The following is a 17467-nucleotide window of genomic DNA, read 5'->3' on the forward strand; positions in this document are numbered from 1 at the left end:
CATATTTATTTATTAAAAGATTAAATAGATTTAACACTCAGCACATTAGAACCAAAACTTTACATTTCACAAAGATTATAAAATAAAAAAATTTTGGAGTTTAAAAAAAGGATTCATGCCCAAAGTGAATATCTCAATGTAACCTCACATCCAACCACGCTCAGCATTACCAATTCAAGATGGCTGATCACACTCCAGATGTTTATTTATTTATTTGTGTGTTTGCTGCTGTGGCTGCTGCTCTCCTCCACGATTTCCATATAAATAATCTTAGAAAAAGGCTTAGCTTTTGTTTGGTTAGTGTTTCATCAGTGTTTTAGTCAGTGTTTGTTTGGTCAGTGTTTGGTAGGTGTTTGTTTAATCACAGTTGGTTTGGTCTCTGTTTGGTCAGTGTTTTTAAGCTTGTTTGTTAGTTGGTTTTAAGTCTGCTCTTGTTTGTAGCTTGTTTGTTAGTTGGTTTTAAGTCTGTACTAGTTTGTAGCTTGTTTGTTAGTTGGTTTTAAGTCTGTGCTGGTTTGTAGCTTGTTTGTTAGTTGGTTTTAAGTCTGTACTAGTTTGTAGCTTGTTTGTTAGTTGGTTTTAAGTCTGTACTAGTTTGTAGCTTGTTTGTTAGTTGGTTTTAAGTCTGTGCTGGTTTGTAGCTTGTTTGTTAGTTGGTTTTAAGTCTGTACTAGTTTGTAGCTTGTTTGTTAGTTGGTTTGAAGTCTGTACTAGTTTGTAGCTTGTTTGTTAGTTGGTTTTAAGTCTGTACTAGTTTGTAGCTTGTTTGTTAGTTGGTTTTAAGTCTGTACTAGTTTGTAGCTTGTTTGTTAGTTGGTTTTAAGTCTGTGCTGGTTTGTAGCTTGTTTGTTAGTTGGTTTTAAGTCTGTACTAGTTTGTAGCTTGTTTGTTAGTTGGTTTGAAGTCTGTACTAGTTTGTAGCTTGTTTGTTAGTTGGTTTTAAGTCTGCTCTTGTTTGTAGCTTGTTTGTTAGTTGGTTTTAAGTCTGTGCTGGTTTGTAGCTTGTTTGTTAGTTGGTTTTAAGTCTGTGCTGGTTTGTAGCTTGTTTGTTAGTTGGTTTTAAGTCTGTACTAGTTTGTAGCTTGTTTGTTAGTTGGTTTTAAGTCTGTACTAGTTTGTAGCTTGTTTGTTAGTTGGTTTTAAGTCTGTGCTGGTTTGTAGCTTGTTTATTAGCTGGTTTTAAGTCTGTACTAGTTTGTAGCTTGTTTATTAGCTGGTTTTAAGTCTGCTCTTAGAAGATGGCTGCATCTACAGACAGTGGAGAAGCTGCTCCTAAATTGCCGTCAGAGAAAGACGTTTTACTGCTAAATGCCAACAAAGAATTTACCAAACTACGGGAAGAGATTTGTCGCCTTTCTAACAAGCTAAAAAAGAAAGATGATCTACTCACCAAATACATGGACACGGACGCACAACATTCATTAATGGGGAATATTAGATCTTAGATATTAATCAAATGCTACCCATGCTGCCAGAAACTGTCACTAAAATAGTGTTACATGTAGGGACAAACGATACCACCTGACGAGAATCGATACGGACCAATGAACGAGTTGATAGAGGAAAATAAGAACAATCCTCAGTTTCTATTCAACACTGTAGCCAGGCTCACCAAAAGCCACAGCTCTGTCGAACCCTCTATTGTTGTCAACCTGAGCAGGGACGATTTCATCAACTTCTTTACTGATAAAACTTTAAAAATTAGAAACAAAGCCAATGTCCCACCTGCAGGAATGCTCAATAATTTTTTTAACACAACAGCTCCTGAAATATCCCCAACATGCAGCTTTTTTTTTTTTTTACAAAGGTTCACCCCAATTAGTCTACCTGAACGGACCTCAATAGTCAGTGCTTCTGAATCAACAACCTGTCTTTTAGATCCAATCCCAACTCCACTATTTAAAGATGTTCTTCCACTAAGCACTAATATGGTGAACTGAATTAATACATCTCTAGTAACAGGTTATGTGCCACAGGCCTTTAAAACCGCTGTAATAAAACCTCTCCTTAAGAAACCTACCCTTGATCCAAGTGACTTGTCCAATTATAGACCAATATCCAATCTTTTGTTTCCAAAATTCTTGAAAAAATCATCACGGGTCATCTATGTAATCACCTACTCAGGAACAATTTATACAAGAGCTTTCAATCTGGCTTTAGAGCCCATCACAGCACAGAGACTGACTCTAAATATTTATTGCATTCTTGTTGATCTTGTTGAGATGAGACATGATGATATAGAAATATTGTATTACTCTAAATAAGAGACATGAAAAACTGAAAAGTACTTAAACATGATGTTACGTCCCATCTTTCTCAGTTATTAATGTTTAAAATGTGTTTAAGTGTTTAAGATGAACTGAAGCAGAGTTTATGAGCTGTTACTGATCCTCACTGTGTGTCAGTAGGGCTTTGTTAACACTGAACTAAATAAAGTCACAAACATGATCATCGGTGGTAGTATTCAACATGTTTGATGTGTTTTAAAAATCAATTAAATTGCCTGAGATAAAAAACTGAAAGTAATACCACTATTACAGGATTAACAGTTTAGGAAAAATAAGGAAATGGGCTTTAGATATTAAACACCTGAAATTAATAAAAACACTGTGTGAAGGTGAGAGAAATGTCTTCTGTTTCTCTCACTGACATGTGGAGAAACTTTACTGGAAAGGATCAATACTTGTTTCCGGAGGATTTACTGGCTGTAATGATGGGATCATGAAACAGGAAGAGCTAAACATGAGAGAGAAAGTGGAGGAAGTGAATAGACAGGAACAGGTGGACAGGACCTCATGGAGAGCAAGGTCCACACCGACAAATGAGCCTCACATTTTTACCGCAGCTCTGAGGGAACACCACAATCTTTCTCAGAAACTATTAAACTGTGTGTGAGAGTTGAGCTACATGCACAGCTCACAGTGTTGAGTATCTATAGAATCACAGTTTTTTATTATTTTATGTTTGATCTGCAAATGTAAACAGTGTTACCTACAAAACACACATTGATTGTTTTCTTGGATGTGTTTAAAAACATGTTTAATGTGTATCAGACAGTATTTGACAGTATTCTGTGAACAAACACTTCTTGACTTTTCATTCATAATGTTTTCTATTCAGTGGCACAAAGATAATTTATAAGTACACACAATTGTGTTGTTGATGGGAATAAACCAGAGCCCACATCCCTCAGTTCAGGATCTGAGCTTTCAAACAGAACTCAGATTATTATACTCATGAATGTAATCCATGGTGTTATGCATATTAATGTATAATAAAAACATATACATGTAAAATAATATTTTTTTAAAAACACATTGCCACATGACAGAATTGATAGGACTCAAATAAACCCAGTCAGTGTGAATGAGATGGAACACATGGTTAGCTAACAACCTTCCACTGAGATCTGACTTCATGCCTTTTGTGTTTGTCTTGTGATGTGGAAACCTCTGGTTTTCTTTATTAAATATTACTGGATATAGCTATTGCGCAACACTGTTTGCTGAATGCTAATGAGGCTGATGAAGCGTGTGATGTGCCTTCATCATCATAAGCAGCAGCATGGAACCACACTGCATGATGGGTAACATTACAGATCAGTTTATTCTGAATTTAAATCCTGGATTTAAATCCAGTTTTGTTTAATTTATCATTGCAATTTTATATGAGCTACTCGTTTATGTACTGTATGTATGTATTTATTTATTTATTTATTTAATCTTTCATTGGTCACACTTTGAAATTTATTCTGAGCAACAAGATGCTTTGCAAATGGGAAAGATTTTTGGAGAAAGACTCGATATGCATAAGATGACTTAATTATAGTCTGTATGTGGGTCAACATTCTTTAAAGCCACAAATGTTGTCATCTAAAACTAATTTTCTTTCTCTGGTTTTCCTTAATTTTGTGCTTCTGCTGTCGATCGAGAACAAAGCAAGGAAGTAAATTGAGATAAACCAACAGATATGAAGTGCTCTCCACAAACCATGGATGCAACTCAAGGCTTTAAATTAAGTTTAACATAATGAGAGTGACTAAATGTGTATTTCTGGTAAAACACAGGTGACATGGTTCATGTAAGCCAATGAATGACAATGTTTATGAAATGTTCCTATTTTTATTGGTGTACATTTTTTTTTTTTTCACTTCAAAATAATAATTTAAATGTCTATTTTTTACTGTTTTTATCCTTATTTGTTGGTTAAAACTAAGCACTCAGCAGTGATACATCTCTACACTTATATATCTGTGGATAGCAACAAAAACAATATTTTTTATTTCAAAGTCAATTTAAGAATGAATGAAAATACTGAATTACATGACACAATAAACATGAGTTCAGTTTTTGTTTTGAACATCTTAGACCTGTTAAACTCTCTGTAAACACAGAGAGTGGGGACAAGACAAGACTCAAATAAACCAAGGGTGAATCAGATGAAACAAGAGGAGTTACTAAACAGACTGTGAACAAACACTCCTACAGTAATGCAGGGAGGTAATCATGGACTGGGACACACACTAAACTTTTACAGCACATTTTTTTTTAATGCTAACACACTTTGTTCAAAACAGTTAAAACCACAATCAAAAGAAAATGAAAAAAAAAACATGAGGAACGTCTGCTGTTGCCACATTGAAATCTATTGAAAATTATATCAAAATATTGACAATAAAATAAATAAAACTATGATGCAATTCCAAACACAGAGACCACATTCTGATTTCTGAGATTCTGTTTTTTTCTGTTTCCAGTAATCTTTATATTTCTGTAAGGTCCTGAAGTACATATGCAAAAGCACAAATGTTTTGGATTACTGTTCATTGCTGCATTCCTGATTCAGTCTTGAATGCAAAATGCCTGCCAACGACATTACGAGAGGCAACTGTGTTGCTACTACTGAAACCAAACAAAAATCCTCCTATCGTCATATATCAATGTTGAATGTTGACTTTAAAATATTATCTAAAACTCTGGCTATTCGAATTGAGCAGCATTTACCTCCCTTGATAGCACCGGATCAAACTGGATATATTAGAGGTAGGCATGGCTTGTTCAACTTGCGTTGTTTTTTCAACATATTGAGCACGCTTTCAACATCAACTCCAAAAATTGCCTTATCACTTGATGCTGAGAAGGCGTTCGACAGAGTGGAGTGGGACTATTTGTTTTATATTCTTAATAAATTTGGTTTTGCACCTAAATTCATCTCCTGAATTCACTTACTTTACTCCTCTCCATTGGCTTGTGTTCGGACAAATTATTTTTATTCTTCCTATTTTCCACTCCACTGCGGTACTAGGCAAGGGTGTCCCTTATCTCCTCTTCTTTTTGCTTTGCCTATTGAGCCCCTAGCTATGAAATTAAGAGCAGCAAATAGGATCCAAGGCATCCATAGAGAAGGCCAAGAGCACAAACTCTCATTGTACGTGGATGACCTCCTGTTATGTGTGTCCGATCCTCTTGGCTCTCTTCCTCATGCTTTTACTATTTTTGACAACTTTGGCAGAATATCAGGCTATAAGTTAAATATACACAAAAGTGAGTAACTCAAAATTAATTCAGAGGCAAAACATATTTAATTTGATAATTTTGACTTTAAAGTTAAATCAGACTATATAACTTACTTGGGAGTCAATGTAACCTGCTCATATAAATTACTCTACAAAGAAAACTTGGTGCCACTTTCTGATAGAACAAAAACTGATTCAATTCTGTAAAAATGAACATATTACCAAAGTACTTACATTTATTCCAGTGTATTCCACTCTATTTACCTAAAAAAAAATTTTATTACTCTGGACCAACTTATTTTAAAAATCATTTTTAATGGTAAATCTGCATGTATACGCAAAGATTTTATGCAAAGGTCTGGATTACTAGGTGGACTTGCCTTAACAAATTTTCAACTTTACTATTGGGCAGCCAAAATCCACAACATGCTTTATTGGGTTAGTGATTCAACTTTTGAAACTCATTTTTGGGTGCACATTGAAGCATCTTTACCTGCTCTGATGAGATCAGCACTTCCCTTAGAATTGCACACTTATAAATGCAACCCTCTGCTTTATGACTCCCTCAGAATTTGGGTACATTGTAGGAAGAAATTTGGTCTGCATGGAATATCAAGGAAAGCACCTTTGTGCTCAAATCACGTTTTCACCCTCCATGACTGGTTCGGCTTTTGAGACTTGGCACAGTAAAGGGTTACAGACTTTAAAAGACCTCTTAATAGATGGAATTTTTGTTCCATTCTCACAGTTGACTGACCAATTTAATATACCTGGTACACACTTTTACTGCTATCTGCAGATACACCACTTTATAGCTAGTAGATACACAATTTTTCCTAATTTGCCAGAGGTACCTTCTTTGGATAATATTTTGAACATCAGTGCTCATAAGAAGAGAGGGATTCAAGAAATGTACTCTTTACTATTAGAATTACAATCTCCTTCTCTCTCCATTATTAAAGCTCATTGGGAAAAAGATTTGACGATGAATATACCAGATAATCTTTGGGACTCTATGTTGAAGAGAGTGCATTCATCCTCTTTTTGTGCCAGACTTGGGCTCCTCCAATTTAAGGTACTTCATCATTTGCAAATTTCTAAGGAGAAGTTAGCCAAGTTTTGTCCAGATAGGGATCCAATGTGTAATTGCTGTAAAGCAGGTATTGGTTCACTTTTGCACACCTTCTGAACATGTCCTAATCTCAATAATTTTTGGAAACCTACATTCAACACTTTTTCTGAGGTGTATAGAGTTAATTTTACTCCCTCTGTTTTGATTGCACTCTTTGGAGTGATACCCTCTAGCATTTCTTTAATTAATATCATTCAAATATTTTAACTTTTGCCTCTCTGCTTGCACGACATGTCATACTCTTAAGGTGGAAACAGGAAAATCTTCCAACACATGATCGCTGACCTTATGAGGTTTCTAAACATGGAGAAGATGAGATGTACCTTAACTGGTTTTTTGACTACATTTAATAAAGCTTGGCAGCCATTCCTAAAATACATGGAAACTTTTAAAATGTGCATCATACCATATCAATAAAAATCAGCCAGGTCTTAAATGTGATGGTTTAACTGCTGGAAATCTGTATTCTACTAATTTTTATTTTTTATTTATTTATTTATTTATTATTTATTATTTAAGATTTCTTTCTTTTTATTTATTTTTTATTTTTTTGTGTTTGTTCTAATGGTATTAAATTGCTTAGTTGCTCAATTCTGAATGTCTCGTTATGTTGATTTTTATGTTGGGGCTTTTGTTTGGAAAATGTACACCAAAAAAAAAAAAAAAGATTTGTGTAGTTATATATGTTATTATAAGCTGTCAAAAATTGATTTCATAGACTCAGTAGACTCAATTAGATTTTTTTTTTTCCGATTGCTAACAAGCATTGGTCAAAACTGTTCAAATTTCTTAACACAGTCTGCATGTCTATCATACATTTCAGCTCAAGGGTTACTCTCATTCCTAAAAGTGTTTCTCACCAACAAAACATTTCATCCACGTCTCAAGAAAAACAAGCAAGTTTTGCTGCACCTTAAACCAGCCTCTCTTAGAGAGAGTCCATGATTTAGCACATGGTCAATCACTGTGGAGCTGATTTCATCAGAGACCTCAGCTCTTGGTCTTCCTCTCCTTCTTCCTCTTCCTCTCCCTCTCAATCAATCAATCAATCTTTTATTTGTATAGCGCCAAATCATAACCAATTGTATCTCAAAACACTTTACAGTAGAGCAGTCTTAAGGACGGACTCTTCATTTTATGGATACACACATATGCATATATACGTATATACACATACATATGTATCCAACACCCAACATGAATTCATCATGGCGGCAAGGAAAACCTTCTGTTAAGCAGCAGGAACCTTGTGTGGATCCCATTCCTATGATGAACAGCCATCCACGTTATGCTGTGTTGGGTGTGTGCAGAGGAAAGGGTGGAGACAGAGTTGTTGAGACTCTGTAACTCCACACTGAGGATCCCACGGACCTGCAAGACAAAAGCCAGAAGGAGTACAGGAGCAAACACACAAGGGAAGAAGCAGATATAGAGGGAGTGTTAGAGTGTACTCACACTGGCAACCAGGGTCGTTCCAAGCTGACAGCAGGAATCCCCCCCTCCCTGTCCCTTTTCTGGCACGGTAGAACGGACGTGATCACCAGCTCAACTCGGTTCCCACAGAGAAACACGTCATCACGTTAATTTATGACACGCGTATGGCGTTACGTCACCATTAAGCGACTCTGGGTTTGTTGTTGACAGCACATGTTGTTAATTTCATATTTTATGTTGCGAAGGGTAACTACGTCAAGATTTACCCAGACACGTGCTCTTTTCACGGCTGGATTATAGGAATGGACTGGGTTTCCCAGGGCCTTTGAACGCATCACGTTAATTTAAATGACCGTAACTCTGCTCATATTTGCTTTATCGGAGAAATTCCACCAGTTTATGAAAGATAATAAGTTGCTCTTTACAGCCAGTGTTGGTACATTGCGGTAATTTTACTCACACGTAACGGAAACATTAAAGATGCCGCTTTGTTTTGACGAAATCGACACAAGGAACAGAGAGAACCAAGTGAGTGAGAAAGAAAGAGATTAAAACAGACCAAATAACGGTGGATTTATTAAAAATGAAAGACTCTCTCTGATGATTAAAACCACCATGAATGGAGGTTCAAATGGATTTAAAAACAAAGGAGGAAACTGAGCCTATAAAGGTAAGATTAGTTTAATTTCTGGATCAATAAATGTCGTTCTGATTTTGTGGAGCTAGTCTTTGTGTACATTAATATAAGTGTAAATAGATGCTTTTAATGTGTGAGACAATTTAGGACAGAGTATTTGTGTGTTTGTTTAAACTTTGTGTGTGTGTGTGTGTGTCTGTGTGTCCATCTGAGCATATTTATCTCCATCACTTTCAGTTTTCCTTTTGATGAACATGACAATATCTAACTCTTCTTTTATTTCTTCTTCTTTAAGTCCATGCAGAGTGGACACGCCCCTCCCTGGACATTAAAACCATGAGCTGATCCTAGTTTTCATAATCTGATCTAGACCCATCACTTCCACAGACAACAGACAGAATAAAGCTCAGAGTCAACATGGGATGCACTTATTTATTGAAATGTATGTGAAATGATTATTAAATTTAATTGTCATTTTATTTTCTAGGAGATGTTTTTCATTGTTTCAATAATTTAGAGACTTAAGGAAGGTTTATATGATATGTTTCAAGGACAGATTGTTATAATGCATAATAAAGGTGATTTACTTGAATCACCACTAATTTCAGATTGTTTTTAAGTCTTTGTATAAAGAAACTTTAACAGGACAACATTGATGTGCAGAGCTGCAGTAATGATGGCTTCATGTAATAATAATAACAACAACCATTGCACATGCCACCAGAGAAGCTTCCAGTGAATATTTTACAAATACAAAAAAAGTTAACTTTTTTTATTTGCAAATTATTTACTAGAAGCTTAACTATTGTGTGACAATAAAGACATCAAAGGTTGTTGTTTTGAGAAGAGTCATATTTATGATTGTATTATATTCTAAAGTTTAGAATTATCTGGCTCGTCTTCCTTTCTTTCTGTTCACAGCATAACCTTATTTTTAATTCTACAAAATGTGTTTACAGCTAATTTTACTGATTATTGTTACACATCATCCTGTATGTGCATTATATACAGTATAAATGTGTAGATTTAACCAACTGTTGGAGAAACTTTTTTATTAAATACAAAGTAAAACAAAGGTAGAAATAGTGTATTTAAATTGTGAAATTAGTGAGTTGTTAAAGTGCTGAGGTGCAGTGGAGGGTCTTCTTCTGCAGAGATGTGATGATGAGGGGTTCGAGTAAAACCCAGAATTCCAAGGTAATTTTGAGGGTATAAACATGCATATAAACACATTACTGGTATATTAACCCATATAAACCAAAAAATATAGAAATGGGACATTTTACGGCTGCAAACGTATCACATATTACTGGTATTTTGAGAACAGGACACGTGTAGATTTCTGAGCAATTCAACTCCACATACTGAAAATTGGTATTGCCACATGTGCACTAACACGACACGACCTAAGAAGAGAACTAAAATAAGATTTAAAAATAAATAAATAGTTGCAACAATTTGCAGTCTTGTTCCAGGTTCTGCTGTCATAATATTCCCATCCTTGTACTTCCAATGTTTAAATGTTTTGTTTTTAAGGTTCATGTTACATTTTGCAAAAGGTTGCACTTTATTTCTGGCTTATTGATTTTTGTTTGGAAAATTATTACCCTTTCTTTCAGACATTTCATTTATTTGGGCTTGTATTTGCGATGTCCTGTTTTTGGTTACATTTAGATGAATAAATTAATACACTACACTTTGCTCCCCAAGACACTGTGTTTGTTTTCATTCTCCAGAGTTTGTGAGTATGTGTCCCAGAACACCATATAGATATACCTACTGTATATATATATATATATATATATATATATATATATATATATATATACATATATATATATACAATGTCCAATTTCCATTTTTTCTGGGTTATATAATAGCCAACCACATGTGTCCTGTTCACAAAATACCAGTAATATGTTACACTTTTGCAGCAGGAAAATGTCCCTTTTCCATATTTTCTGGTTTATATGGGTTAATATACCAGTAATATGTGTTTATATGTATATTTATACCCTCGGAAATACCCGGACCTGATGATGAGCTGCTACACTCCGTTACTGTCCCGCTGTCGGCTGAACAAAGAGAAGTCCTGACGGTCATGTTGTCCTCTTCCTCCATGAGTTCTCTGTGGTGTTCTTCATATATATATATAAGGTAACGCAAACTCTGAACTTTTCATCGGCTAACGAGCACTTCTGACACCGCTATCATTGCGGAATGCGGATGTTTATGTGCCGTAAAGCGTCGCGCGGTACCAACGTCATCACATTTTGCGTGCGGGTCGAGTCGAGTTGTGTGTGAGCATGCGCGGCCAACCGTGCCAGTCTGGCACGGTGTTTGGACCACCTCTTCTAGCAGGACCATCGGGCCGTTAACCCCCATGCGGTGCAGTTCACGCCTACGCAGGCCAGACAATGGCCCCCCATGGTTTCACACATGCACAGAGCTGGTTAGGAACGGCCCTGGTTGCCAGTGTGAGTACACCCTTAGAGAGAGGAATGGGACCCTCTCCGGTCCCTCTCTAACCTAAATGACCTCTCTCTTAACGCCCTCTCCAACCTCTCTCCAACCGAGCATGCCAGACCCCCCCGGCAGTCTATGCCTATTGCATCTTAACTATGAGCTATGAGCTGGTTCCTAACTAAAAGCTTTACCAAAGAGGAATGTTTTGAGCCTAACCTTAAAGGTAGAGAGGGTGTCTGCCCCCCGAACCGTGGTTGGTAGATGGTTCCAGAGAAGTGGGGCCTGATAACTGAAAGCTCTTCCTCCTATACTACTTTTAGAGACAAATGGAACAACGAGTAGTCCAGCATTTTGAGAGCGTAGTGTTCTGGGGGGATTGTATGGCACTACAAGCTCCTTGAGATAGACTGGTGCCTGTCCACTTAGGGCTTTATAAGTGAGAAGAAGAATCTTGAATTCTATTCTATATTTTATGGGAAGCCAATGCAGAAAGGCTAATACAGGAGTAATGTGATCTCTTCTCCTAGTTTTAGTCAGTACACGTGCTGCAGCATTTTGAACCAGCTGACGTGTCTTAGGCGGCTTGCTCGGGCAGCCTACTAAAAGAGAATTACAATAATCCAGTCGAGAGGTAACAAAAGCATGGACTAGCTTTTAGGCGTCGCTCTGAGACAGGATAGATCTGATTTTAGCAATGTTACGGAGATGAAAGAAGGCTGCTCTTCTCGCTCTATGAACCTCACCCACTGCTCTTTGATCCATATACTTGCAAAAGAAAAATAATTCCCTTTGTTTCTAATGAGGCCAAACACAAATCACCGAATCGGTTTTCAGCTGACAACTACACTCAGCTGTCTTTAAAATTGCATTGCCTGTATAGTTTTATTCATTCTTATTTTGTCAATATTTGTATATCATTTTAAATAGATTTCAAAGTGGCTGCAGCAGACATTCCCCATGTATTTTATCATTCTGTTTTGATTGTGTTTCTAACTGTTTTAAACAAAGTGTGTCAAAAAATCCAAAGATGGCGCCGCGGATGGTTGCCTCGGTACTGCGCTCTCTCGTAGTTGTTGCGTTTTTCTTCTTTTTTGTAGTTTCTTGCTCCCCTGGTCTCTTTCACCAGAGAAGAACTAATAAACGTTGGACAGTCCTCTGCTGATCTTTTTTCACCGGTTCTCATTGAACCAGAAAGTTATGCAGAGATTCTCACCGGAGGAGCAGCAGCTCTCTATGGAATTTGCAGGAGACGCCGCAGACGCAGACGGGGTAAACGAGCAGGCGCGCTCGTCAAACTGAGGCAGCGGGGATTACGCACTGCACTTCCATCCATTCACCTGGCGAATGTCCGCTCTCTGGCAAATAAAATGGATGAACTGCTGCTCCTAAACACTAGAAACTCGGACTTTTGCAGATCCGCCGCCCTGTGTTTTACTGAAACCTGGCTCAGTGAACTCATCCCGGACAGCTCTTTACATCTACCGGACTTTCAGCTCCTCAGAGCGGACCGTGTGAAAGAGCTCTCTGGGAAGACGAGGGGCGGCGGAATATGCTTTTACATTAACCAAGGTTGGTGTACAGATGTCACAGTGTTGAAGCAGACGTGTAGCCCTAATCTGGAGAGTTTTTTCATAAACTGTAAACCGTTTTATTCTCCGCGGGAGTTCTCCTCGTTTGTTATAGTCGGTGTTTACATCCCACCTCAGGCTTGTGTAACAGAGGCGTTACAGCACCTGGCCGACCAGATAGCAGACGTGGAGAAAAAACATCCTGACTCTTTGCTTATCATTCTCGGGGATTTTAACAGAGCAAATCTAACCCACGAACTCCCTAAATACAGACAACATATAAAGTGCCCCACCAGGGGTGCTAACACACTGGACCACTGCTACACTGCAATAAGGGATTCATATCACTCTGTTCCCCGTGCAGCTTTGGGGCTCTCTGATCACTGTCTGATTCACCTCATCCCGACCTACAGGCAGAAGTTTAAATCTGCTAAACCTGTGGTAAGGACTGTTAAGAGGTGGACAGAGGAGTCAAAGTAGGAGTTACAGCACTGCTTTGACTGCACTGATTGGAGTGTTTTTGAAGCTGCATCAGACAACCTCGATGAACTGACTGACACTGTGACATCTTACATCAGCTTCTGTGAGGACATGTGTGTGCAGACCAAGACTTTCTGCACATACAACAACAACAAACCCTGGTTCACACCTCAACTCAGGATGCTGCGTCAGGCTAAGGAGGAAGCCTACTCGAGTGGGGACTGGGTCCTGTTTAAGCAGGCTAAGTACACACTAACCAAGGAGATCAGAGTAGCCAAGAGGTGCTACACTGAGAAGCTAAAACAAAGCTTCTCAAACAAAGTCCCTTCAGAAGTGTGGAAAGGCCTGCGTGAGGTAACTAACTACAGGAAACCCTCCCCCACCCTGCAGGTAACAAAAGACTGGCTGAAGACCTGAATAGCTTTTACTGCAGGTTTTCTCACCCACCCCCGAGCTCATTAGCATCAGCCCATCACCTGGACTCTGCCCTTCCTGCTCCCCCCACTTCCCCCCCTACCTCACCCTCTGACCCCCCACCTACCCTGAAGATCAATGAAAGAGATGTGTGCCAGCTATTCAAGAGATAAAAGATCAAAAAGGCTCCAGGACCAGACGGAGTATCTTCCTCCTGCCTGAAACCCTGTGCTGAGCAGCTGGCCCCCATCTTCACACGGATCTTCAATACATCACTGGAGCTGTGTGAAGTACCATCCTGCTTCAAAAGCTCCAGCATCATCCCAGTCCCAAAGAAACCTGCCATCACAGGACTTAATGACTATCGACCCATTGCCCTGACGTCCGTAGTCATGAAGTCCTTTGAGAGGCTGGTATTGAGCCACCTGAAGGACATCACAAGGCCCCTGCTGGACCCCCTGCAGTTTGCCTATCGGGCAAACAGGTCTGTCGAGGATGCAGTCAACATGGGACTGAACTACATCCTGCATCACCTCGACTCCCCAGGGACCTACGCTAGGATCCTGTTTGTGGATTTCAGCTCTGCGTTCAACACCATCATCCCGGACATCCTTCACCAGAAACTCACCCAGCTCACAGTGCCGGCCTCCACCTGTCAGTGGATCACCAACTTCCTGACTGACAGGAAGCAGCAAGTAAGGCTGGGAGGCATCACATCCAGCACCCGGTCACTCAGCACTGGCGCCCCTCAGGGGTGTGTTCTCTCCCCACTTCTATTCTCCCTCTACACCAATGACTGCACCTCAGGGGACCCCTCTGTGAAACTCCTGAAGTTTGCAGACGCCACCACCGTCATCGGTCTCATCAGGGATGGGGACGAGTCTGCCTTCAGATGGGAGGTGGAACAGCTGGCTCTCTGGTGCAGTCAGAACCATCTGGAACTGAACCCGCTCAAGACTGTGGAGATGACAGTGGACTTCAGGAGAAACCCCCCCCCACTCACCCCCCTTACCATTCTGAATAGCAAAGTGGCTACCATGGACTCCTTCAGGTTCCTGGGATCCACAATCTCACAGGACCTGAAGTGGACCTCCCACATAGACACAACCAGGAAAAAGGCACAGCAGAGGATGTACTTCCTGCGACAGCTGAGGAAGTTCAACCTGCCCCAGGAGCTGCTGATCATGTTCTACGCCTCCATCATTCAGTCTGTTCTGTGCACCTCCATCACTGTCTGGTTTGGATCTACAACCAAACTAGACAGACACAGACTACAAAGGATAATCAGAACTGCAGAAAAGATCATTGGTGTTGATCTGCCCTCCATCCAAGACTTATACCTGTCCAGGGTCAGGAAACAGGCAGGTAGCATCACTGCAGACCCCTCACACCCTGCACACAATCTGTTTAAACTCCTCCCCTCCGGCAGATGCTACAGATCACTGTACGCCAAAACTACCCGCCATAAAAACAGTTTCTTCCCCCAGGCTGTCATTCTGATCAACTCTAAACAGTCATAGAGTGTCAGACCTGTTTCTGTGAAATAACCTGGAACTAAACATAACAACCCTGGAACAACCTGTCACTGCGAAATGTTCATGGACATAATTTTTTCATTTAAATGTTCACCTGCACTACTCATCAATGCACTACTGCACTATTATCTCATTATTATTATTATTGTATTTTTATTTTATTATTATTATTATTATTATTATTATTATTATTATTATTATTATTATTATCTTGTTATTTTTATTTAGTTTGCACATATTAGTCTAACTACTCTTATATTTATGTTTATACTTCTTTTTTTATTTATTTTTCTTTATTTTATTTATTTTTCTTTATTCTAGTTGATTGTTATTATTTAATGTTACACTACCTGAGAGAGCACAGGTCACCAAAAGAAATTCCTCGTGTGTATTCATACACCCTTGGCCAATAAAGTTGATTCTGATTCTGATTCTGATTCTGATTCTGATTAGCATTTGAAAAAATGTGCTGTAAAAGTTTAGTGTCTTGCAGGTGGTGAACTAGTGACTGAGAAAAGAGTTCATGATGATTGGTGACTGTGGTCACTGAATGTATTTTGTGTGAAAGCAATTGGAAAAGTGATTCACAGTTTAGTCCACATGGACCTCAGTTTTGCAGGTTGTGTTAAAGGAGCATAGGGCAGGATGTATAAATCAGACTACATAGAAAACCAGTGTTTAGTGTAATTGCAGCCATCAACCAAGCTACTGCAGGAACGTGGATAAAATGTTTATCACGAGCTGATATTGTGGATTAGAGGATTTTTTTAGGGATGGGAGCCAATTATTATTACTCACGTGATTGGGACGATACAGGATAGAAAGTTCAAGGGAGCGGGACCAACCAATAGAAAAAAAGCATAGGACAGATGCGCCACCATTTGTAGTTTTCTTTCAATAAATGTACACAGTAACGCAAGTCAAAAGAACTACATGGCCCAGAAGCGTGGGCTCATCACGAGGGAACCATAAAGGAGGATAGACGATAGCGAACTGCAAACGACAGCACAGGTAGATGAGGACAAGGACAACATGGGGTAAGGTAGCTGGAGCTCAGTAGACAGTCAGTGAGGAAGGTAGTCAGGAGGAAATCGGATAGATGAAAGTTTAATTAGGGGTCAGAAAAATAAAAGAAGCCTCAAAGAAAACAGTTCAGATGAGGGAGGGAGTGTTGTTCGTAAAAAGACAGGGTGAGAAGAATGGAAAGTCATTCTAACATTTAAAAAGGAGGATGAACATGTGCATTTGATTCCTGTGACACTGTCAAGGGAGTTGAAGAAAAAGCTTAGAGAGGTGGAAATGGCTCCAGTGCTGAGGGATGGAAGTTTGATTGTGTCATGTGAAACGGAGGAGCAGAAAAACCAAGCGTTACGGATTGAAATTATTTGTAAGAAATTGGTGGGTGGGAGGAGAATTGTGGTTGAGGGAAGGCCGGTGATTGGAGTGATAACAGGCATTCCTGTCGACGAGGATTTGGAGAGACTCAGGAGGGGTATTTGTGGGCTTGAAGTCAGTCGAGTTAAAATATTATTAAAAACAGTGAATAACGAGCAAGTTGAAAGTTTGTCTGTGATGTTAGAAATCCAGAGGAATATACTGCCAGAGGGAGTCCGAGTGGAATGCATGAGTTTTCCTGTCAAACCATATGTGCCTCCTCCACTTCGCTGTTATAAGTGTCAAAGGTAAGGTCATATAGCAGCAGCTTGTATAGGAAAGAGATGTCCGATCTGTGGAGGAGAGTACAGATACAAAGAGTGTGGAGAGAGACAGCAGCTCAAATGCTGTAACTGTGGTGGTCAACACAGGGTAACGTTTGGTCAATGTGACGTCAGAAAGAAGGCTGTAGAGATTCAACATGTAAAAACAGCCAATAATCTCAGTTATGCAGAGGCCGTTAGAAGGTTGGGGGAATGCAGAAATGCAGAAAAGAAACGAGGTACCTAGATTACAGAAAAAGAATCTAAGTGGCCACTATTGGAAGCAATCACTATCCAATTTTAGTTGTAGTAGAAGTAAGACCAGAGAAGTGTGACTCAAATAGTTTGAAGAGATGGGCATTCGGTAGAGCTGATTGGGTTAAATTTAGAGTCATTAGTGATAAAAGTTTTGAGAAAATCAATTACAGTGAAGATGCTAATAATTTAAATGTATCTCTTTGTAGAGCTATTTTAGAGGCATCAATTCAAGAGAAGTCAATTCCAAAGAAGGGTGGTAAGTACAGGAGGAAGATTGTGCCATGGTGGACAAACGAATGTAGTATTGTAATTAAAGCCCAAAATAAAGCAT

This window comes from Gouania willdenowi, chromosome 6 (genome assembly GCF_900634775.1).
Source record: "Gouania willdenowi chromosome 6, fGouWil2.1, whole genome shotgun sequence".
NCBI classification, from domain to species: Eukaryota; Metazoa; Chordata; class Actinopteri; order Blenniiformes; family Gobiesocidae; genus Gouania; species Gouania willdenowi.